The sequence below is a fragment of the Hibiscus syriacus genome, unplaced genomic scaffold, assembly GCF_006381635.1.
Source record: "Hibiscus syriacus cultivar Baekdansim isolate YM2019G1 unplaced genomic scaffold, ASM638163v2 tig00110607_pilon, whole genome shotgun sequence".
Lineage (NCBI taxonomy): Eukaryota > Viridiplantae > Streptophyta > Magnoliopsida > Malvales > Malvaceae > Hibiscus > Hibiscus syriacus.
Genome location: NW_024062799.1, coordinates 550,297 through 575,838, shown reverse-complemented (window position 1 = coordinate 575,838; position 25,542 = coordinate 550,297). Strand labels below are relative to the sequence as shown.

The following is a 25,542-nucleotide window of genomic DNA, read 5'->3' as shown; positions in this document are numbered from 1 at the left end:
TTAAGTTGAGGGACCATATTGCAAACGGAATAAATGTTGGAGGACTGTATTGCAAGTTTTAAAAGTTGGAGGACCTAAATGCAAGCTTCAGAAATGTTCAGTGACCATTACTATACTTTACCCTAAATATAAATATCGATACATAGCTACACTTATTACTAGTGTACTCTTCTTTCCAAAAATATTGTTACTGTCATTAATTTCAACTCACAGTTTACTGCATATAATATATCTTTGACTTTATATGCGATATATATATATATATATATATATATTATATTATGAAGCTTATACCAAATTTATCACCCTCTTCAATCTCCCACCCACCTCCGCCTTTTTTTTTCTGGAAAAAAGAGAAGTAGCTGGAGAAACAATAGCAAATCAAAACAGCGATGGAAGGTATTTCGGCGACCATGTACAACGGCTTGAAAGGGTACTGGAAGAGAAGAAGCTACGTGAAGCTAAATGGTTCAAGTCGAGCTCCGCGGAGCAGGGTGGAGCTCGGCACCTCACGGCGGAAGAGGTTCTGGAGGATTAAGATGAAGGCAAAGCTGAGAATAAAAGTCGCCCAAGAGGTTGTTCGTTTGGCTACGCGATGCGTACGTGAAAATGATGATGGGGTTGGCCAACTCCAGGATCGTTAGCAGTGGGTACGGAGGAGGCGTAGCGAATCAAGGGATCGCTGCCTTGGGGAAGCGTCCCATGAAAGAGTATGACCAGAAAATGATCGTTGAGATCTACAAATCATTGGTGATTGGTCAAGGTCAGTTTGTGGCTCGGGAACCAGGGAACCTTTGCTCTGCCATCGTCTGTCAACGGTAACACAATAAGTTAGATGATTTTTTGCCACAAAATCCGTGGTGAAAACTGAAAAGATGTTCTAGTTGATGAGCACCGGAGAAAGGAAGAACAATTCCTTATGCAAAGCAAAGAAAATATATATGATTTCTTTTTCCCTTTCTCTTTAAAGTGATTTTAGGGTTGTTGAGTAAATTTTGGAGTTCTTAGATGCGCCTCAAGGGTTTATCTGTAACCAGAAGAGGCTTTAGTTAACAGGGAAACGACGATACATAAATTATTTGTTAAAATTTTTATGAATGCTAGACAGCTATTTTTCTCCACAACAAATTGCGTGATTAGGATGCATGCATGTGAGTGGCCTTCAAATCTGATACATTTGTTCTCTAATCAACTTAGTTTTCTTTCTTTTATTATTTATGTATATTTCTATTCGAGATTCATAGAACTGGAAAAACAATATTTTATTAGGCAGACGTGAAGGCCAAATAATAACAGAACTATTTCCCGGGCAACAATTTTTGGTTAAATAACTTTTTACAAAAAATCATTTTATTTTATTTTTTATTTTTGTTCTATCAAATTAAATTAACTGTCAGAGATAGCAACATATTTGTTAAGGTGATGTCAATTAATTATCTCTTTATCAATATTGATGTTAATTATTTTATTCTTCAAAATAAGAAATATTTGAAAATAAATATTATAAGTAAATGTATTTAATTATTAAAAAGAAAATTGGAAATAAAAACTGACCACCTTTGATATATTTTTTATCATTTGATTTAATTTGACAAATATTTTAAAATTAAAAGAGATGAGAAAAAATAAAAAATAAATTGAAATTAAAAATTGAAAGAAAAATATCATTATAAATAAAAGTTTTGATGTTTCATTTGATTGAAACTCTAGTTAAATTAGATAATATTTATTTTGAATTTTTTATTAAGTTAAGGTGATTATAAAGTAGTATTTGTTCTAAATATTCTCAACTTGGATTGTTCATGGTCAATTAACCATATTGTTTAGTTTAAACGGTCGGTTAACCGTTATAACCGTTATGAGATTCTTTTAACCGTTTAAAAACAGTTAACCACTAACGATCCATCGTTATTAACAGTTCGGTTACATGTTAATCTATTGTTAACCTATTATAATAATTTATCAAAAAAATTTATAATTCATACTACAAATAAATATGACACTTAATACAAACTTACACTGTTGCAAGTGAATAAAAAAGTGTAGCATTTAACACATACTTGCACCGATGAAAGCAAATAAAATAAAAAAGTGTAGCACTTAACACATGCTTAGAATGTGTAGGTGAATAAAATAAAAAAGTGTAGTAGTTAACACATACGTACACTAGTGTAAGTATGTACATCCTAATATTGATACGGTGGTATCTAACAATAAATACATAATTACATTGGTGTAAGTATGTTTCTATATTCTCAAATAAATAAATAAAATTAAAAAATAATAAAAGATATATATTAAGTTACTTTTGTACAAATTTTATTAAATATATATATAAATTAGAAATAATAAAAAATCATATTAAGTTATTTGAGTAAAAATATAATAAATTAGAAATTTAATTAGAAATTAGAAATAACAAAATATTATATTAAGTTATATCGGTGATACCAACTATTAACCGTTTATCAAAATTCTTAATTGTTAATCATTATTTTTAGCGATTTAGTTAACTGAAACAATTTAATATTAATGGTACTCGAACCAGGAACATCTAGGAACAACAATCATTCATTTAAGCACTAAAGTAATTCTAGCTTATTTCGGATTTTTTAAGTCTATTAATAACACGCCAATACAAATACATCTGCTCAAACTTAGATCATTTAAAAATAATTTTTATTTTTACCACTAATATAACCGAAAACAACATTAGAATATTTAAGGTTGGTAAGGTTTTGGATTTGTACTTAAGTTTAAACCATTATAAAAGAAAAAGAAACAAAAGAACATTTAGAAAATTCAAAATTAATTTTACAAATAAGAAATACAGCTTCTAGTTGAAGCAATAACATAAAAGAAAATGGCACTGGGGGTGAGACTTATAAAACGATCTTCTGTATGTTGGTGCAAGTGAGAGGCATCATTTGTCTACACACAAATGATGTTCTCCATCTTGTTAACAAGATAAGAGTTATTGTTTTTCATTAATTTGAAAATAGAAAATATAATGAACAATGAATTCTTTCAAGTTAAAATTCAAAGATTATTTTCAAGTAGGATGGGCACAATATGTTTTATTAGAGATGCATATTTTTAAAAATTATATTAAAATTTTAAAAGTAGAAAACTAAATCATCAATAAGAAAATAAAAAATATTTAAATTATAATTTTTAAAAAAAATAAATAAATAATGCAATCACATCAATATTACTTCGATCCATTCTTATTGTCAATTGATGTAGATTATTATTGATCACAAGTCAAATACAAAAGCGTAAAATAAGTAGGTTCAAACTCATCAGTAATCTTCCTAGATTCCTTGTACCCAAAACTACCATAAATAACATATTTCACAGTAATGTTGCATCATGGGCTGATACTGTAATTAGATCATGAAAGCAATCCACCCCACGTAAATGCCCAAGAAATGGAATATAACTTGACTGGTCCGTCCTCATTCGTTAAACCTGTCTCTAATTTAATGAGTTTCGTACTCAACTGATCTAATTGGAGTCCTTGAGCAATAAACAGGGAAACCTTCTTAAACAACTAATCCTGGCTTTGGTCGGATAGCATTTAAATTATGAGAACCAATTGGAAATATCTTTTTTTGAAAATACGCTATGGTTTTCCTCGTATGAAAATAGTATTGTTGCAAAATAAAATCATCAGTATTGATTAGTAAATAATAATGGAAGAAATAGAACGATATACTTTGTCATGGTATGGAAGTCACTGTCTTAAAAGAAATTTCGGTTGTATTGATGTAATCCCGGAAGTGTACGTTGTCCCCCAAGTTTAACATAGTCTTCCAAACCTCGTACTCAGAGACATGGGCCCTTGGAGCTCAAGGCATCCCTGACCCTGCTACAACTTTTATTTTTACCCTAATAGGAGTCGTCAAAAATATTTACAGTGCAAATGTGAAGGGATTTTTTTTGTCTCAAAATCAATATAAATGGTGTAAAGTCTTTGGTCTTCCATTAAATATTATGATAGAACCATCGATTCCACAATAAAATTAAGTCTTTTCTATTATGATTGTCTGAGATTTACTGAAATTGTCCAAATTCAATTGAGTGTTAATTTTTAATGGTAAACAATTAAGCAATATTATATATTTTTTATTTTTTTTAATAAGAATTGTTTGATCTTATATTTAATTTTAATATTCGTTTGGTTAATCTAATAATTTTAAGTTGAATGGTAATTTCTAAATTTGATTCTATATGATCGTGAACTAATTTTATATAAATGCAAATTCCATGGTGAAAAATAAAAAATTATTGAGCTTTTTAAGAGAAAAAACAGTGAAAATTAAAAAAAAGCAACAACGAAAACTTCAGTTTGTACACTTGTTGATGCTTCACCTCCGAAAGATAGACCTTCAAAGATAGCTAGAAATCAGAAACCAAGTACAAACTCTAATTACCTACCTAGAGCAATATCCAAGTAAGCGTAAGTAAATATGATAATATCCTTCTAAAAAAAAGAAATAAATGCAATTTGGACAGCTTATATTGCTGAGGGTTCATATCAACCAATACTTTCTGAATTCAAAAAAAATGGACATGTTGTGCACCCTCATCTATTTCACATTTCTTGGTACAAAAATTTTCGTTCATGGTTAGAATATTCTCCTGAAAATGATGTTGTCTTTTGTTTTATTTGCTTTGTTTTAACAAGACAGATAGTCATCCATCACACAAGGCTTTCACTATGAAGGGGGTAAAAATTGGAATAAAGTAAATAGAAAAAAGTTGTAATTTTAAGATGCGTGTAGGTTCAGAACATAATTTACCTCATAAAATTATCGAGCAAGAATTGGAGTATTTTGCTAACCAGTCTAGACACTTGTCACAAGTGTTGAATAAGCAAGCACCATTACAAATTGCTAATAATAAGTTTAGACTTGAAACTTCTATGCATTGGATTAGCTAGATTTACAAGGGCTACCAATGAGAGGCCGTGATGAGAGTGAATCCTTGTCTAATCGAGAAAATTTTCTTGAACTTTTATGACAATTAGCCTCTTATAATAAAGATGTTGAAAAAAATTATTAGAAAATGCTTTAAAAAAATAAATGGAGCAACTAAGATACAAAAGAAGATTTTACATATTCTAGTAGAGAAAATAAATGGAACAATTTGTTAAGAAAAATTTTGTGTTATTGTTGATAAATATATAAATGGATATTATTATACGGTATGTTGATAAAATGGTCTAGTGAATGATTGTTATTTTAGCATTATTCATATTCCTAATACTTCAGCAATGACTTTAAAAGATGGGATTTTTTTTATTTTTTCTCGCTATTGCTTATACATAAAGAATAAAAGGCCAAAGTTATGTCGGTGCAAGTAACATGAGAGGAAAGTGTGTTGAAAATATTTTGATGTTTCGATATAACAAATTAAATGATATTTGATTCCAAGATTTTCTAATCATTTTCAAATATATATTCGATCAAACTATTCGAATATCAAAATATTAATCCAAGTTTTTCAAATGTCAAATTCAATTCTCACTCAAGTGTAAAAGTGTGTTTTAATCTTTTAAACAATTTTACAAAGTATTTCGAGCCTTTAATCGAACCAAAAATATTTTCTTAATAAATCTTAAACTGAAAAACCAGATTGCCCAGAGGGTACCGATACCCCCCAAGGAGGTACCGATACCCCCATGTAAGATTTGGCTCCGAGAAATAACAGATTGCTCGGAAGGTACCGATACCCCCCAAGAGGGTACCGATACCCCCATGTAAAGTTCGGCTACGAGAAATAACAGATTGCTCGGAGGGTACCAATACCCCCAGGAGATACTGATACCCCCAACTTATAACGGTTAAAATATTTGAATTTTACATAGTAGGGTACTGATACCCTATGTAGGGGTACCGATACCCCCCTAACGCTCCAAGTTGTTTTATTAATTGTTTTCACATAATAACGGCTCTATTAAGTCCACTAATAATCCCCAATGTTCGAAATTGATCTAAGAAGTATTTAAACAACCTTAGAAGCCATTGATCAATAAAAAGAAACAACAATTATCAAGAATCAAGAGAGAATCAAAGAAAAAGTATCAAACCTCAAGTTTGAGCATTTTCAAGCATATTCCATTCAATATTCATTTTTTCTTTCAAGAACACTTATTGTGCTCAATTGTATTATTCTTGAGTGTTCATTCTTTGTTCTAGAATTGTGCAAACATATTTCCTTGTGAGGATTTTCTTGTAAGTTTGTACAATTTGTATTGTTCTCTTTGGGAGAGACTATTCTCAAGAATTTGGGGTATAATTCTTGAGGGATTTGTAAGGTTACTCTTTGTCCTAAAAAGAAAGACAAATTAGTGAATTTATGTAAAATCCTTAGTGTGGATAGTTAAGGTAGTGGACGTAGACTTTGGTTGAGAAAGACGAACCACTCTAAATCGCTGTGCAAATATTTTCAATTTTCTACAAAAGCTTCCACCGAAAATTTTATTGCCAATTCACCCCCTCTTGGCTTATTCCATCGATCGATTAACTCAACATTTGGTATTAGAGCCTTACTCATTTAAAGGTTGAATCATCTCTTGAGTCGATTCAGGAAGAGTTACATCGATAATCAAGTCATCAATGACCTCTACTTCAAACTACAACTTTGGTCTTGATTCATTGCCCGTCAACAAGCCTCCTTTCTTCAATGGAACTAATTATGCTTATTGGAAGAATAGAATGATGTTCTTCATTCAAGAAAGTGACATGGGAGCATGGAATATCATAGAAGACGGATTCATCAAACCCTCCACTCATCCAAGATTGTGGAGTGAAGGAGAGACAAGAATGTTCCAGCTCAACTCCAAAGCTATCCATATTATTTTTTGTGCTCTTGGACCGGATGAATACGGGAGAGTTTCATCTTGTACAACCGCCAAGGAAATATGGGATAAACTATAAGTCACTCATGAAGGTACAAACGAGGTAAATGAATCTAAAATTAGTCTTCTAACTCATAGCTATGAAAATTTCAGGATGAAACCGAATGAAGATATCAAAGCTATGACGGATAGATTTTCCACGATTGTCAATGGTCTCAAATCATTTGGAGAGATCATTCCAAATGAGAAGCTTGTGAGGAAGTTATTTTACTCTCTTCCAAAATCTTGGCAATCAAAGAAGACGGTGATCATCGAGGCTAAGAACTTAAAATCCTTAACTCTTGACGAGCTTATTGGTTCTCTCCTCACTCATGAAATGATGCTTCAAGATGAGGTAGACCTCAAAAAGATAGACGAGATAAAGAAAGAGACGGAGAAGAATAAGAACGTGGGAGTTGCTCTCAAATCCACAAAAGATGAGAGTGATTCGGATGAAGATGACGATGATGAGGAGATGGCTTTATTTTCCAAACGATTCAAAAAATTGATGAGGGCCAACCGAGAAAGAAAATTCAAACATAATGAAGGCTTCAAAAATGAACCGAATGAGAAAGACCCTATCATTTTCTATGAGTGTAAAAAGCCGGGGCATGTCAAATATGATTGCCCTCTATTGAAGAAAAGGGGTTAATCAAAGTAGAAGAACAAGGCTCATGTGGCTACATGGAGCGATGAAGAAGGTTTTGATGAATAGGAACAAGAAGTTGTAAACTTGTGCTTGATGGCCATCGAGAAAAACTCTTAGGTAACCTCTAACTCATTTGATTTAGATGATTTATCTTATGATGAGTTATTAGAGGATTATAATGGGTTGGCTTCGGATTATAAGACTTTATTTTCAAAATATAAAAATGATGCTTCAAAATTGAAAAATGAAAATAGTCTTATATCCAAAATCAACAATGATCTTGAAAGTAAGGTCAAAGAATTGCAAATCAAACTAGAAGAGTTTGAAAAGAAAAATTATGATTTGCAAAATTTTCTTTCAAAGGTCAATGATGATCATCAAAAGAAAGTTGATGATCTTAAAGCTTCTTTTGATAAAGTTGGAACAAAACGTTTTGAAAATTGAGAAAGTTCAAAATCCAACTTTGTTAGAAAAAGTTTTAAAAACTACAATCATAGAGGTCCCCGAAGAATCTCTAATGAAAAAACCGTTAGAAGTATTTGGGTTCCTAAAGAACTCATTATTACTAAAGATAAGGATATCTTACACAAATGGATACCTAAGGGGACTAGAATTTTGGAGACTAATGAATATGGACCCAAAAGAACTTGGGTACCAAAAATAAAAAATTAATCTATGTTTGTAGGAAAATGAGCATTGCTACAAGGCACAGTAAACAAATCCAAACTCATGGTGCCTTGATAGTGGATGCTCAAGACACATGACAAGAGGCAAGAGCCAGTTCATAGAGCTTAAGGCCAAAAAATGAAGGAGAGGTGACTTTTGGTGATAATTCAAAAGGACACATTGAATGTATATGTACTATAGGTAATACCTTTTCCATACAAATTAAAAATGTATTTTATGTGAATGGATTAAAGCATAATCTATTGAGTATTAGTCAATTATTCGATAAGGGATTCAATGTCATGTTTGAGACTAGTGGTTGTAAAGTTGTTGACATTGCATCTAATCGGATTATGCTTGTTGGTCATAGAATAGGAAACATATACATGGTGTATTTAGATTCTATAGATATGACTAATTTATGCCTAGTTTCTAAGGATGAGCATGATAGTTTGTTATGGCATAGGAGACTATGACATGCTAGTATAAGTGTTTTACAACGACTAATTCAAGGAGATTTAGTTCGAGGGTTGCCTAAACTAAAATTTGATAATGATAAAATCTGTGATGCTTGTGCTAAAGGAAAACAAAAGTGAATTTCTTTTAAATCCATTAACAATGTATCCTCTAGTAGAGTATTACAATTGATCCATATAGATCTTTTTGGGCCATCTAAGATTACTAGCTTGGGTGGAAAACAATATGCATTTTTCTTGGTAGATGACTATTCTAGATATACTTGGGTTCTATTTTTAAGTACTAAAGATGAAGCATTAGAAACATTCATCACGTTTTCAAAAGTAATCCAAAACGAAAAAGGTTACTCTATAACTAGTGTTAGGAGTGATCATGGAACTAAATTTGAAAATCTTGGATTTACTGAATTTTATAATTCTAATGGTATTAGCCATAATTTTCAGCACCTAGAACCCCTCAACAAAATGGAGTTATTGAGAGGAAAAATCAAACTTTAGAAGAAATAGCTAGAACCATGCTTTGTGAAAACAATTTGCCAAAATTTTTTTGGGCGGAAGCCACAAATACCGCTTGTTATGTTATTAATCGAGTAATGATTAGGCCTATTTTAAAGAAAACTCCATATGAACTTTTCAAAAATAAAAAGCCTAACATAAGCTATTTTCATCCTTTTGAATGTAAATGTTTTGTTTTAAATAGCGGTAAAGAAAATCATGGCAAATTTGATGTTAAAAGTGATGAAGGAATTTTTCTGGGTTATTCCTTAAATTCTAAAACTTATCAAGTATTTAATAAAATAACTTTAGTTGTAGAAGAGTCTATACATGTTGTTTTCGATGATAATCCCCTTCCGATGAAGGATTCTTGTGTGAATGATGATGTAGGTATTATAAACACAAAAAAAGTTAGACATGACGTTGGAGAATCATCATCAAATGAAGAAACGAAAGATGAGGAAACTCAAAATACTCTCGAGAATCCAACCATTGAAGAAAGGGAAGTCTCTTACCCAAGAGAGTACAACTATGTCAAGGATGGTGAGATAATAGGTGATCCATCCAAAGGGGTAACAACTCGATCTTCTTTTAGAAATATTTGTAATTATGTTGCATTTATCTCATGCATAGAGCCTAAGAATATTAAAGAAACATTAAATGATGAATATTGGATTATGGCTATGCAAGAAGAGTTAAATCAATTTGAGAGAAGTAGAGTATGGACATTAGTTGAAAGGCCTAGTAATAAATCTACTATAGGTACTAAATGGGTATTTAGGAATAAGCTTTATGAAAGTGATAATATAGTGAGAAACAAGGCTAGACTTGTTGCTCAAGGGTACACTCAAGAAGAAGGCATAGACTATGATGAAACATACGCTCCCGTAACTAGGATGGAAGCAATTAGAATATTATTAGCATTTGCATGTTTCAATGAATTTAAATTATATCAAATGGATGTTAAAAATGCATTTTTAAATGGTTTTATAAAAGAAGAAGTGTTTGTGGAACAACCTCCGGGTTTTGAAGATTCAAAATTTCCAAATCATGTATTAAATTGACAAAAGCGCTTTATAGTTTAAAACAATATCCTAGAGCTTGGTATGAAAGATTGTCAAACTTTTTAATTGAAAAAGGCTTTTCAAAAGGGAAGGTTGACACTATATTGTTTTTAAAGCATAAAGGTAAAGATTTATTAGTAGTTAAAATTTATGTTGATGATATAATATTTGGTTCTACTAATGATGTTCTTTGCCAAGAATTTTCTAAGCTAATGCAAAGTGAATTCGAGATAAGCATGATAGGGGAGCTCTTATTTTTCTTGGGACTACAAATCAAGCAAAGAAAAGATGGTATCTTCATTAATCAAGCTAAGTACGTCAAGGATATACTCAAGAAGTTTATACTGGAAAATTGGAAACCTCACGTCACTCCAATGAGCTCATCAACAAAGCTTGACAAAGATGAAGGAGGTAAATGTGTAGATGTCAAATTATATAGGTCAATGATTGGCTCTTTGCTCTATTTAACCGCAAGTAGATCTGACATTATGTTTAGTGTTTGCTTATATGCTAGATTTCAATCATGCCCTAAGGAATCACATTTACTAGCTTTTAAGAGGATCTTTAGATATCTTAAGGACACTCCTAGTTTAAGACATTGGTATCCTAGAGACTCTAGCTTTAGCTTGCATGCCTTCTCTGATGCGGATTATGGAGGATGCAAAATAGATAGGAAAATCACCTCCGGTACTTGCCAATTCCTAGGAAATATGTTGATTTCTTGGTTTTCAAAGAAAAAAAATTGTGTTGCATTATCTACCACTGAAGCGAAATACATTTCAGCCGGTAAGTTGTGCACAAGTTTTATGGATGAAATAACAACTTTTTGATTATGGAATTGAAGTTGGTACCATAACTATCAAGTGTGACAATACTAGTGATATTTGTCTCACTAAAAATCTCATCCAACACTCTAGAACTAAGCACATTGAAATTAGACATCACTTCATTACAGACCATGTCACTAAGGAATATATAGTTCTAGAATTTGTTGATACTTTGCACCAATTAGCATATATCTTTACAAAACCTTTAGATAAAGAAAGATTTTGGACACTTATAAGAGAATTAGGTTTGACCAACCTACCTTGACTTAGTGTTTAAAATAAGTTTAGCACTTTTAATTAGATTTGGAAAATGCTTATAAAAATAAAACTTTTGATTACATCATTTGCTATAAGTTAGGGGGAGTTTATGATTCTTAGTAAGAATTAATTATATGTTCAAATAATGTTTAAGAATAGATTTACATTAATTGAACATTGTTAATTTTCATAATATGAGTTGCCAATATCACTAGAACAAAATGATTTAGCTTTGTGAGTGTTTATACACAGATTTTTTGGCGCTAGGTATCGATACCCCCTTGTATGGGTACCGATACGCCCTTTGAGTGGGTATCGAAACCCCTCTTGAGGGTACTGATACCCTCCATGGGTTCTGGTTATTAAACGCCTAGAACCTCTTTGTGTGCCAAAAACCCTTTTCTTTTCTTCTCTTCAAGCCACGCGACTCCTCTTTAATCTCTATCTTTGCCAAAACCATCAAATATAAGTCAGAATTACTTCATATTTCAACTCCTAAACCTGCTATCATCATTAATTTCGTGCAAACAACATCAAAATCAACTTAATATTCACTTTTCATGGTAATTTTTTTAAACATCCTATTTTATTGATTTTGAACATAAGACTAGTTTTAATTAGTTCTAGGTTGGAATAAACATTGGGCATTGCTTAGATTTTGATTTAGAACTATAATCTACAACTAATTTCATAAAAAAACACAAGATTTTTCAAGATTTTCGAAATTTAATTATGTTGTTTTTTATTTAATTATGTTGTTTTCATGAAAAATTATACATATATATATTGATTTTCAAATCTTGTTTTCAAACTCGATTTTCAAAAATTACCCATTAGGATTATTTTAGAGAACCTTGAAATAATGAGGACTCATTTGAGTTTTGGGATTGATATTGTTGCATACATGTGTTTTAAAATTACAAGTTAATCTTTTCTATTCCGATTTCCTAAGTCATGTCTCAAAAATGACCTAGAACATCCTTTAGTCGCTCAAACCAACCGCCTAACCCACCTCTAAATCCACCTCTTATCCAACAATTTCCTAATCTCGATGATCCTAATATGACTATTCGTGATTTGTGTTTCAATGAACCTGGTCATAGACAAAATCTCTTCTTCAGGTATTCACAATATTTTGAGTCATACAAAATCTGGGAGGAACGAATCCCATCTCTTCAAGCTATGTCAGAAATAGATTTTAGATATCTTCCTATCCTACGAGAGTGGAAATTTGATAAACTTTTTTAACTCGAACCAATAGTTTATCATCAACTTGTTCGAATCTTCTATTCCAATGTCATTTGTGTCTAAAACCGGGATAAAACCGCAACCTTAGGAGTTAGATCCTATCTTCTAGGAGAATTCATCTATATTGACCCGAAATACATAACTAGTGCATTTGGACTAGATAATGACAGCTTAGACAATGAAAAACAAACGGTAGGCACTCCTTATAAAAGAAATGAGAGTGCGAGTGTATTAGATCTCCATGATTGTTTCTTTCATCTGATGATCTCTTGGTGGTTTCGACCATCCGGAAGAAAATACTCCACTCTTAGAGCCCTAGATCTTTGGTGGATACATTGTATCCAAAACAATAATAAGATAAACCTACCTCAAATTATCTTTGCTGAAATTGTTGAAACCGTAAACCTTGCTCCTAATAAGAAACTCTGTTCATCCCTAGTTTACGGTTGTATTCTAAGTAATTTGTTTACCAAAGCCGAGCTTAGGGTAAGCCTTGATGCCACAATCCCTCTCAAAAATCAAATTAACCTCATTTCCTTAACAAAATCGGGATGGATAAAGGATAAGCAAACCGGGCAATGGGTTCGATCTGCTGAGCATACACCGGGAGCTAGTTCTTCAAGAGCTCCACCGACACCGGGAGCGGACGATGATCCCGAACGTTAACAACTTATGCAAGACATTGACGAAGTTCCCGACGATGAGCCAGAGCAACACGAGGAACAAGCACAACAAGATGATCAAATGCCTCCATATTTTCAATCTTTTATGGAGATATTCGACTTCCGGTATGCATCAATGGATTCAAAGTTTACATCCATGGAGTCACATTTATCTGTTATGTGGACTTAAAAATTGGAGAACCAACAAGGGATTCGAGCTAATCGTGAAGCAATGAATACTCGATTCAAAGCTATAGACGATAGACTCGATGCACTTACACGAGATGTGGCTAATATATGGACACATCTATCTCCTCCCGATCCTCCAATGGAGTAGACCTTGCCTAGTTTCGATTATGCTTAAGATTAAACTTCATATTTAGAAATTTGAATTGTTTTAGCATTTTGGATGTTTATGGATTGATCTATTTTGGATGTTTGACTTGACTTTGATGTTTGAACTTATTTATATATTTGTCTTTGAATTATGTTTTGCATCATTTACATCATTTATATATTAGTAAATACGACCAATTTATCATTTCTTATTATTTTTTAATATTGAATTATGAAACTAATAGCTAACATTTCTCTTGATTGTGATCTTAGCATCTTACGCTTTATTATTCTATCAATCGACTTAACTTCAAAAACCCTTGATTAAAAAGAGTTTTAGAATCTTTTTGATTTAACAAAAAGGGGGAGAAATGTTAAGAGTAAGGGGCGTAATTTATTTTCAAAGTATAAGGGGGAGTAATTTTTCAAAACTTGATTTCAAAAAAGTTTTTCAATTAGAAAATCTTAAAATTACTAAAATGTTTTGTTATATCAAAAAGGGGGAGATTGTTGAAAACATTTTGATGTTTCGATATAACAAATTAAATGTTATTGGATTCCAAGATTTTCTAATCATTTTCAAATATATATTCGATCAAACTATTCGAATATCAAAATATTAATCCAAGTTTTTCAAATGTCAAATTCAATTTTTACTCAAGTGTAAAAGTGTGTTTTAATCTTTTAAACAATTTTACAAAGTATTTCGAGCCTTTAATCGAGCCAAAAATATTTTCTTAATAAATCTTAAACTGAAAAACTAGATTGCCCAGAGGGTACCGATACCCCCCAAGGAGGTACCGATACCCCCATGTAAGATTTGGCTTCGAGAAATAACAGATTGCTCGGAGGGTACCGATACCCCCATGTAAAGTTTGGCTCCGAGAAATAACAGATTGCTCGGAGGGTACCGATAACCCCCAGGAGGTACTGATACCCCCATCTCATAACGGTCGAAATATTTTAATTTTTCACAGCAGGGTACCGATACCCTATGCAGCGGTACCGATACCCCCAACACTCCAAGCTATTTTTTTTAATTATTTTCACACAATAACGGCTCTATTAACTCCACTAATGATCCCCAACGTTCAGAATTGATCCAAGGAGTATTTAAACAAGCTTAGAAGCCATTGGTCAATAACAAGAAACATCAATTATCAAGAATCAAGAGAAAATCAAAGAGAAAACATCAAACCTCAAGTTTGAGCATTTTCAAGCCTATTCCATTCAATATTCATTTTTGCTTTCAAGAACACTTATTGTGATCAATTGTAGTATTCTTGACTGTTCCTTCTTTGTTCTAGAATTGTGCAAACATCTTTCCTTGTGAGGATTTTCTTGTAAGTTTGCAAAATTTGTATTGTTCTCTTTGGGAGAGACTATTATCAATAATTTGGGGTATAATTCTTGAGGGATTTGTAAGGTTAATTTTTGTCCTCAAAAGAAAGACAAATTAGTGAATTTGTGGAAAATCCTTAGTGTGGATAGCTAAGGTAGTGGACGTAGACTTTGGTTGAGAAAATCGAACACTCTAAATCGTAGTGCAAATATTTTCAATTTTCTGCAAAAGCTTCCACCGAAATTTTTATTGCCAATTCACCCCCTCTTGGCTTATTCCATCGATCGATTAACTCAACAAAGTGGAATAAGTTGCACGCATTAGTTATCAATGAGTGTCATTTTGCTTATTATGTGCATTGTTTTGCCTATCATTTACAATTGCCACTAGTATCTATAGCGAAAGAGATCATTCCTGATTATCAATTTTTTTCATGTTATCCTTTGTTATCAATGTGGTTGTTAACTCATATAAGCACATCAATGAACTAAAAAAAACTTTATTATGATGAGATAAATATTTGATTGAAGATAAACAACTTGAAACTGGATTGAATCAAACAAGTAATTTACAGAGGACAATTGATACTCGATAGAATTCTTACTTGAGATCATTTTCGAGCTTGATAAAAATGTTGAGTGTGTTCTATATAAACTCGGTGATGAAGAGAGTACATCTTTTGAAGACGGAGTAGCAACGAAAGCTTTGGAGACTTTGACTTCTTTTGATTTTGTCTTTATTTTACATCGTATGAAGAAAATATTAAAAATCACTGATTCAATTTTTCAATCATTATAACGAAAATCTCAAGATATTTTGAACTCATCGCATCTTGTTGAGAGATAAAAGATACTTTTGAAGAAATTTATAGATGATGGATGGAATAATCTTTTTATGGAGGTTACCTCATTTTGTGAAAGTTACAACATAAACATTTTTAATGTAAGTTCTATTTAAAGAGAAATAGGAGGTCGCGCTCATCGCCAACAAGATTATTTTACTGTTGAACATCATTATCAAGTAAAAAATTTATGTTGCAATTGATGTTCAATTACAATATTTGAACAATAAATATAATGAGAAGTCTATAAAGCTATCAACTCCTGGTTGTGCTTTGGAGCCAAGAAACATTAACAAAAATTTCAAGGTTGAATACATTTGCAATCTTGTGAATAAGTTTTATTTGGAAGATTTCATGGAAGTTGAAAAGAATGACTTACGAACAAAATTGCATCATCATGAGGTGGAGTTATCTTGGAATTCAAATCTAATAAAATTGTTGACAATCTCTAATCTAAGTCAATGGGTTATGGATACTAGGAAAGTGAACATTTATCCATATATATTTTGAATTATAAATTTTTTATTGACTCTCCCAATTTCTACAGCAAGTACTGAAAAAGTTTTTTCTATTATGAATGTCATCATGACAACACTCCGAAACAAAATGGAAGATGAATTTTTTTAGAGTTGCATCCTTATCAACATTGAAAGAGATATTGCTAGGAGCTCTACTATAGCATCAACCGTGGATGCATTTCGATATTTGAAGGAGCGATGTGTTTTATTATGATTATGTGATAGTTATTGATAAATGTTTTAAATTGAATACATTTACATGTTAATTCTTCCATTTTATCAATTTATTACTGCTAATTTGGTTTTGTTTCACTTATTTATGTATATAAGTCTATTTTCCAGAACCAGCAGTAAGAAGGACTCATTCTGCATTTTTTATTATTTGATCGAGGCTGGAGACATGGGCATGAACTTAGGATGACCCTATCTAATATGGAAAGTTTCCAGAAGGTCCAGTCATCAGCAACTGTAGACTCTTTTAGTGGATTACCTATGACTCTGTTCAAGTAAGATTCAATTTGTGTTTTATTGATCATCTCAACAAGTCAATTTATTTAATTATGGTTCGAACTATTGCATTTCTAATAACTAGCTCGATTGTTTACTTTTGGGATTATTTACTTTTGAGATTGTTCATCTTTGTGAGGTTCCTTATCAATAATTTCTTACTAAGATCTAAATTTTATGTCACAATTATAAAAGACCCTTCTTGAGATGTACGCGATTAAAACTTCAATACAACTTATTATCCACAGTCTGATGGTCTATTTGAATGGGTTATTCAGATTCTGAAAGATAGATTAAAAGTTTTTATTATAGGGTTCTGAGTTAGTTGGGTGGATCACTTACCGTTGGCCGAGGTTTATAGCAGTTTATCAGATTCTGTGATGAGTAGGACTAGTTGCTAAACGACATGAGTTGTTGTTAGAACTTGAGCGTACTTATGTTGAGGCATTATCATTATGAACTCTATATGTTGTTTCTGTTGAGAATATTGAGCTAAGATTTGATTTGACTAAAGAGGAGAAGATTGTAGATTATTTCTTATGAGGATCAAGTTCTAGGAAGTATAAAGTCTTGTGAAGGCCACTTGAAAGACTCAGGAGTTAGTGAGGATGTTGTTCCCTTATATTTATTTGTTAGGTAAAATTTTGAGGTTGAATTTTTTAAAAGGGAAGAGTTGTCACAACCCAAATTTTAAGAGTTAAATTGAATTAAATAGGAATTTTCATAACTTTTGTAATTTTCCAAAAGTTAAGGGACTAGTTGCATAATGTACCCAAAAGTTTAAATTGGTTTAAAAACCAATTCCTTTCATTCCCACTTTTTTCCATGTTCGTGCCAAACCATGAACAATTTCCCTCTCTCCACCCATTTTTGGTTTTTCTTCGATTTGTCGTTAGTTGTGAGGTGGTGTTCGACACCTCCAGCAATATTGTGTTCATCTCATTGACCCCATTTGTTTAGTGTCCTTGGATTTTTGTTTATCATCATAGTTTTCAATCTGTGAAGGTTTGAATAGTTAAGTTTTGTAAAAACCTCATCTCCATCGATCTTTTCGAGAAACCGAAACTTGTACGTGACTCTTCATTCCTTAAAATATTTATGGAGTTTGTCCATATTTTTCATGTCACCGAAAACGGCCATACGAGCCCCACGCGTTGGTCTGATTGATCCAGTCTGACCCTCTGAATCGATTTGACCTCTTGAATCAGTCTGACTCTATGAATCGGTCTGATTGAACCAATTTGACTGAACCAAACCCTGACATGGATCATTGACTTTGACTGTTGACCGTTGACTTTTTCCAAAGATGCCTCTTTTATTTTTATTTTTAACGTCTCGAGTTTGTTTTCATAATCCATTTTTCCAAATTTTGACCTAAAAGCTCTGTTTTATGTCATTTATCGCTTAAAGTCTTATTTATGATAAGTAAAATGTGAGATTTTGGACTCACTTTTAGGTGTTATTTTCTTAAGGTACACTTGTGCCAGTCTGATTCTGTCTGTTTGTCTTGGGATACACATAAGTTTTGTTTAGTGACTTTAAAGTTTATTTATATTTAATTGTTTGGCATATGTATTCATAAGGGGTATTATGTTTAGGTCCCCTAGACATATTCGGTACATTTTATATGTTATGATATTATGTTGTGTATTGTTATATATATAAGCATGCTCGCAAACTATATATATATATATATTTATGACATGACTGATTGTTAAATAATGTTGCCTCACACTTAATATTTATACTGATGCATTCTTGATTCTGCATGGGATTTTATCCCCGTCCTGATTCTACATGGGATTTTATCTCTGTCCTGATTCTTCATGGAATTTGATAGCATCCTGATTTTGCATGGGATTTGATCTATGTCATGATTTTGCATGAGATTATATTCTCATCCTAATTTTGCATGGGATTATATCCCCGTCATGTTTTTTTTTTTATTTCTGATGAATTCTTCATTGGAGCTTAACCCGAGCTCCTCTTCAATGGATAACATCTTCATCCTGATTTTCGTTTTCTACTTTGAATCCACTTTGGATATCTCAGGTTCCACTTTGCAGGTAGTGGTTTCCATTATGTTCTTTTATGATGATAGGTAAGGTTATGAGAAGTTTTGCACGATTTTCTAGTAATAAATATATGGTTATACTGTTACTTGATTATTTTATTATTTTATATCATACCTAAAATATCTGAATTATTATTTGTATTTAGAGGGCACACTAAGCTTTGTAGCTCACCCTGTTCTTGTTTCTATTTTCAGATTATTCAGATGTATAATTGGTTTGGCTATTGGAGGAGTAGACTCAATTTCATACTGTGTGAGGTTAAATTTTTGTTTTCAACCTCTTTAAATTGTGGCATGAGTTTATTTCTATTTTATAATAAGTAAATATTTTAAAGATGATTTATTAAACTAAGATAATTCGTAAACCAATTTTGTGATCAACAAGGCTACCCTGATTCAATTGTAACTCTTAAGTCGAATCTAGGGGTTACATAGTCTCTACTATTTACATTACTTACATTCCTAATCTTCTTTGCATAGTTAGAATCCCTATTGCAAATGATTTTAGCGACATTGAGGTGTTCTCATGAAGATTTAGCCCTGTTTTGTCACTCAAATTGTTAAAGGAACCTTGATTATTTGGAACAAAGCTTGCATTTTGAGGAATATATGATTTGTTCAGACTATTTATAGCAGTGACGGATTCAAAAATTTAATAATTGAATTTAAAATTTTAATATTCTTTTAAAATAATAAATATACAATTTTTTTTATTTCCCTTGAAACATTCAATTAAATTAAAAAAATCAAAATAATAGGGATAAACTTAGTTAGTCTCTTGGGGACCGAGTATATCCACCTCTGATTTGTGGGTAGCATGGATTAACCTGTACAGGCTGAAGGGTTAATATCTTTTACAAGCCCAAATTACTCCCATGTCACAGATGGGCTTGGAATAAAATTACGAAACATAATTCCATTGTTAGGTGGGACTTAGCCTAACAAAGCTTGGGCATGTTTAAACACAAACAGGCTAAGGTTAACTAAACACCTTTTTTCAAGCTTGTATTTTACTTTCCATTAAAAGTGTATTTACTCTTTAGATCGCAGCACTTCATTTAGGTCAAACACTTTTTATTTATTTATTTTTACTTTTTAAATTTTAAAAAATTAATATTGACACAAACTATGGTTATTAGATTTATTAGATCATATTGTTATTAGTCATGTAAATGTATATTTAATTTTTGTTCTTTAATTTGATTGTTTTGAGTTCATGTAATTAAGTTATATTGTCCTTACATGAGGTACATTTTTTTGAGTTTATGCAATTAGATTATTTTGTCCTTATATGAGGTACGGGGCCATTTTTTTTAGCTGGTGAAACTTATTTACAAATTTTTGGAAAGTCAAAATATAGTTTTATCATGGCGTTAGCTTCTAACTTTATAATTTATTATAGACTAAATTGAAATTTTGTGTTTGCTGGGCCAAAATGTAATTTCATTGTCACTCAAGTAAAAAATTGTAATTTTAAAGGGACTTGAATGAAAAGTTATCCATTTAGGAAAGCCAAGACCACTGCCATTGCACGAACCAAACGACCCCATTCGTAAATGAATTGTTGTTATTCCTTGAAATCAATGGTTTGAGCACCAATAATGCCAAAGATGTAAACGTTTAATGTCAAATGATTGAGAATTATGATTGTATGTACTTACCACAAATTAATTAAAAAACACTTCCATTTCTGGCGTTATTACCCAAAAATCACTCTAACAACGAAATATTACCTGTCAAGCACCCATTCTTCAAATATTACTGATCTAACACACTTTCTGAGAAAGCGCGGATCATGAAGCGCGCCTTCGCGGGGTTCTGTTCGAGCTAGCGCCACGGTGGAAAGACGCGGATTATGAGGCGCATCTTCGCGGGGTTCTATCCGAGCTGGCGCCACGTTGGAAGGCGTGGATCATAAAACGTGCCTTCGTGGGGTTCCTTCTGACCTAGCAAAAAGCACGGATCATGATCTGCGCTTTTCATTTAAATCCAACCGTCCACCATAAATATCTCCCAACCGTCCGTCCGCCTTCCCCTCCCCCTCTTCTATAAATACCCTATTTCAACGATCACACCACAAGCAAAAATATTATATTTCTTCATTCTATCAAGTTTTAAGAAAGTATAGTTATCATTTTTAGAAGCTAATTTTTTTATTAAATTATTATAATTTAATAGTTTATTATTTTATTATATTTTATTGTACTAATTTTTATTATTCTTTGCAGTTATAAAATGACATGTGGGTTACTGCGTTTATATGAGAATCATATCTCGAGTCAGTTTACCGATGCGGTAATAATTTTAAATTTTGTTATTTTATTTATTATGAATGTTTTATTTAGTTATTTTTTTAGTATTAGTTTATATTTTAATTTGTATACTATTTATTTAATCAGGTGAATGAACGTATATTATATTCATTTATTCGTAACGTTAAGTTAGAGATATCGAGTCGTATATGGTTGTATTTAGCTGCTGCTGGATTCAGTGACATAGCGAAATATGAAGGGCATTGTAACCTTAAAACCAACCTTATTTCTATAGTGATTGAGAGATGGAGACCAGAGACACACACATTCCATCTTCCATGTGGGGACTGCACTATTATGCTGGAAGATGTTTCCATATATTTGGGGCTTCCGGTAGATGGGGATGTTATTTTTGGTGTGGCAGATGGTGATTACTTTCCTTATGCGAGAAGGATCTTGGAGGTATCTCGCCTAATTTCAATGGTTGTCGAATACAGTTATCATGGTTGGATGTAAATTTTCGACAGTTGAGTGAAGACTATTCCGAGGAATAGGCTAAAATAATTGCATGGGCTTGCATATTACAACTCAAACGAGGGATCTTGATGTCTGATAAATCTCGCAACCAAGTTCATTATATGTGGTTGCGCCACCTCACAGATTTTCGAGTTGTCGGCTCATTCAGTTGGGGATCCGCAGTTTTGGAAACTCTGTATAGAGAAATATGTTGGGTAACTGATTATCAAAAAAATGCTATTAGTGGATGCCTCATTCTTCTGCAGTCCTGGTGGGCGTGGTATCGCATGCCCTTTTTATGTCCGGTCGTGAAAAACTTGTTAGTCTTCTCGTTATTGTTGAGGTAATTTCAATACTGAGTTCGTATATAAATAACTTTTAAGTATATAATGAAATATTTTTACACTGAATAGGTGGTCATTTGTAATGAAAAATCATCATGATATACGAGACGAATTGGAAGAAATTCGACTACTCATTGATCAAAAGGCTTGTACAGAGGTACATATTTAAATTTTATTATTTACCTTCAATTATCGTTATATAATTAGAATTATATATATTTGTTTTAGTTTCAATGGTTTCCTTATTGTACTGAAGAAATAAGGCATTGCATCCCACCTCACTTGAGTGGCCCATTAGATGTATGGATAGCGGCGATCCCTCTGTTATGTTATGTTATGTTATTATCGAGTGGCATCCTATTGATCACATGCTCTGCCAATTTGGTTTCGTACAATCTATTTCTGAAGCACCTAGGAATCTTTACAATATGAATAACGTCGATAGACGGGGAAAAAAAGATGTCAACTGGCATATAAAGAAGGGTAATGATATAGGAGGATCGACGTGGACACATTCCTTGTACGGTGTTGATTTATATTGATCATTATTCACTTGCGGATAGCTATTATCTATGGTTCAACATGAACGGGAAGTCGCTCCTACTTTTCGAGGAATCACGAGGTTGGAGCATTCATCGACGTAAAAAACGTCCATCGTCATAGCATCATCGTCTCCTGACTTTTGGACGGAGATCATGTGCTTCTAGCTCATCCTCAGCTGCAGCACCGAAACCATCGCATCGGCTACCGTCTACACCGATTTATATTCTGTAGCCATTTTAGATGCCACCACAACTATTTTAGATGGTACCGTAGCCATTTTTGATGCCACCACAGTTATTTCAGATGCCACCACCGTAGGATTTTATGACACCTCCTGGAGAATATACTCCCATGCTAGATCTAGCGTGGTCTTCATATGCTGCTTATTTGGCGGGTGATGCTTCACCAGAGACACAGACGCCTCCGACTCAGTTTTGGCATTCATTAATATCGATTTTTTCGCAGTTTTTACAGTTTTCTATGAGCGGTGGATGGTTAGTTGTTGAGTTAATCGATTGACGGAATCAGCTAAGAGGGGGTGAATTGGCAATTAAAAATTTGATGGAAGCTTTTATAGAAAATTGAAAGTAATTGCACATCGATTTAGAGTGGTTCGACTTTCTGAACCAAAGTCTACGTCCACTACCTTAGCTATCCACACTAAGGATTTTCCACAAATTCACTAATTTGTCTTTCTTTTGAGGACAAAGAGTAACCTTACAAACCCTCAAGAATTATACCCCAAATTCTTGAGAACACTCTCTCCCAAATAGAACAATACAAATTTGCAAACTTACAAGGAAATCCTCACAAGGTAGATTGTTTGCACAATTCTATAACAAAGAAAAGAACACTCAAGAATGAATACAATTGAGTACAAGTAGTGTTCTTGAAAGCAAAATGAATATTGAATGAAAAAATAGGCTTGAAATGCTCAAACTTGAGGTTTGATGCTTTCTCTTTGATTCTCTATTGATTCTAGTTGCTTGTTGTTTCTTGTTGTTGATCAATGGCTTCTAAGCTTGTTTAAACACACTTTGAATCGCTTATGAAGGTTGGGGATCATTAATGAAGTTATTGGAGCCGTTTAAGTGTGAAAACAATTAATATTTCTGCTTAGAGTCTGGGGGGAATCGGTACCCCCTCATGGGGAATCGGTTCCTTAAGTGTAAAATTCAAATATTTCGACCGTTAAACAGGGGGGAATCGATTCCCTCCGAGCATTCTGTTTTTCTCGGAGCCAAACCATTCAGGGGGAATCGGTACCCCCTTTGGGGGGAATCGGTTCCCTCTGAGCAATCTGGAATTTTTGGCTTTGAAATGGTTCGAAATATTTTGTAAAATTGTTTTGAAATTATTTTAAGATTAAAACTTAATTTTACACTTGAGTAAGGATTAAAAATGACATTAAAAAGATTTGGAGTAATATTTTGATATTCGAATAATTATATCGAATATACTTAGAAAATCTTTTTTGGAAAATCTTAAAATTCATTTAACTTAATTTGTTATATCGAAATATCAAAATGTTTTCAAAAATCTCCCCCTTTTTTATATAACAAAAAATTTTAGTAATTTTAAGATTTTATTTTGAAATCAAGTTTGAAATTACTCCCCCTTACTCTAACACTTCTCCCCTTTAAAACACTTTTAACATTTCTCCCCCTTTTTGTTAAATCAAAAAGACCTTTAAAAGATATTAAACAAGGTTTTGAAATCATTCAGCCAACTGATTATATATAGATAAATAGCTTAAGCTGCTAAGATCACAATCAAGAGAAACGTTAGCCATTAGTTTCATAATCAATATTCATAAACAATGTGACATGGCAAAATTGGTCATATATCTAATTGATGTAAATGATGCAATAATGAATAAATTTAACCAAACCAAATATATAGAAATATAAGTTCAAACATCCATAATTCATCAAATTAGTTCAAATATCCAACAACCAAAACAATCCAAAAACATTCAAAATGTTGAAACAATAAGCTTTAAGTTCAAAGTACTAAAGCATAACACAGAATCAAGAATCCGTAGGAGGATCGGGAGGAGGAAAATGAGCTCGCATAGCGATCATCTCATGTGAGAGTGCATCAATGCGTTCATTCATAGAAGTGTTGTTTGTGCGCATCTCCCGAAGAATTTCCAATTGTTAAGCTCCCATTGTGGATAAATGAGATTCTATGGAAGTGAAGCGAGAATCCATGGAAGCATATCGGAAATCGAATGTCTCCATAAAGGATTAAAAGTATGGAGGCATTTGATCCTCTGGATGTGCTTGTTCCTCTGCTCGTGCTTGTTCCTCGTGCTGTTCTGGTTCATCGTCGGAGAAGTCGACTTCATGCGGTTGCTCACCAGTACGAACCCAAAGACCAGTTTCTTCATTGATCTTACATCCTGATTTAGTTAAAGAGAATAGATTGATTTGGTTTTTGAGGGGAAAGGAAGCATCAAGACCAACTCTAAGTCCAGCCTTCTTAAATAGATTACTAAGAATACAAACGTAAACTAAAGAAGAACACAATTTCTTATTGGGAACAAGATTTACGGTTTCGACAAGTTCAGCAAAAATAAATCTGTGGAAGGTTAATTTTGTGATTATTTTGGACACAATGAAGCCAAAATAGATCTAAGGCGCGAAGAGTAGAGTAACGGCCCTCGGATGGTCGAAACCACCAAGAGATCATTAGGTGAAGAAAATGGTCATTAAGGTCTAGAACACTTGCACTATCCCTTCGTTTATACTGAGATCCTACCGTAAGCTTTTCATTGTCTACCCTTCATTATCTAATCCTAATGCTTTGGCAATGGATTCTGAGTCAAGATGAAAGAATCATCTTAGAAGATAGGATCGGATCCCTATGGTTAAGGTTTCCTCTCGGTTTTTAATGCAAACAACATTAGAGTAGAAGATGCGAACAAGTTGATGGTAGACAATTGGTTCAAGCTCGAAGAGTTTGTCAAATTTCCACTCATGAAGAGTAGGAAGATGACGAAAATTGATGTCTAACAT

General features: G+C 32.7%; 1 pseudogene; it reads left to right on the top strand.

The window, feature by feature from the left end:
• The first annotated feature begins 290 nt into the window (after positions 1 to 290).
• On the top strand, positions 291 to 24,557 carry LOC120135286 (annotated as a pseudogene).
• The last annotated feature ends 985 nt before the right edge of the window (positions 24,558 to 25,542 follow it).